Source organism: Nanorana parkeri, unplaced genomic scaffold (genome assembly GCF_000935625.1).
Source record: "Nanorana parkeri isolate BGI_ZX_2015 unplaced genomic scaffold, ASM93562v1 scaffold1320, whole genome shotgun sequence".
Classification (NCBI taxonomy): Eukaryota; Metazoa; Chordata; class Amphibia; order Anura; family Dicroglossidae; genus Nanorana; species Nanorana parkeri.
The window spans coordinates 20993-21744 of record NW_017307588.1 but is presented as its reverse complement, the minus strand read 5'-3'; positions in this window follow the sequence as shown (position 1 = coordinate 21744).

Genomic DNA, 752 nt, shown 5'->3' with positions numbered 1-752 from the left:
CTGGATCAACAGTGGGTAGCTGTGGGCATAGCGTTCTCTTTAGGCTTTTCTTCTCTTTTTTTTTTGTCTCTGTATCTCAATAGGTTGAACTCGATGGACTTGTGTCTTTTTTGAACCTGACTAACTATGTAACTATGTATATGTAATGTGTGTTGAAATGGCCACTTGTAGTCTCCATCAGCAGCCCGTTTGACAAGCTGACAACCCAGGCGTTCAACTGTGAGACAGGGACAGAGGGGTGCCACCCTATAGCAGGAGGTGTCTGAACAAAGACCTTCATGTCAAGATCACCAGGTATTATTGCAATGAAAGCTGCAAATTAAAAAAAAACTGAAAATGACTTTGGAATTATATTAACATGTTAAAACATATATGAGCTTTTGGTGGTTGGGTCTAAATATACCTTAATATTAACTTCTAAATCATAAAGGGTTCTGCGATGGGCACTGCTTATGCTCCATCATATACACACCTAATGGAACATACGAGCCATATAAAACTTTGAACTTTGCTTATGAACAATATGATTTTTGATACCAGGCAGAAAAGGAAGTAAAGGAAAATTACCCAACTGGCATAAAAAAAATAAGACAGTGTCTTATTTTTGGGGAAACACGGTAGTAGTGGGTGCTGACTCCTTCCAGTCAATTCCTCCCCGGCATGTACATTTCCCAACAGAGGAGGCCACACAATGGCTTGTAGCTTTTTCTTTGCATCCAAAAAAGATTTATTACAACATGAACATTTTCAAA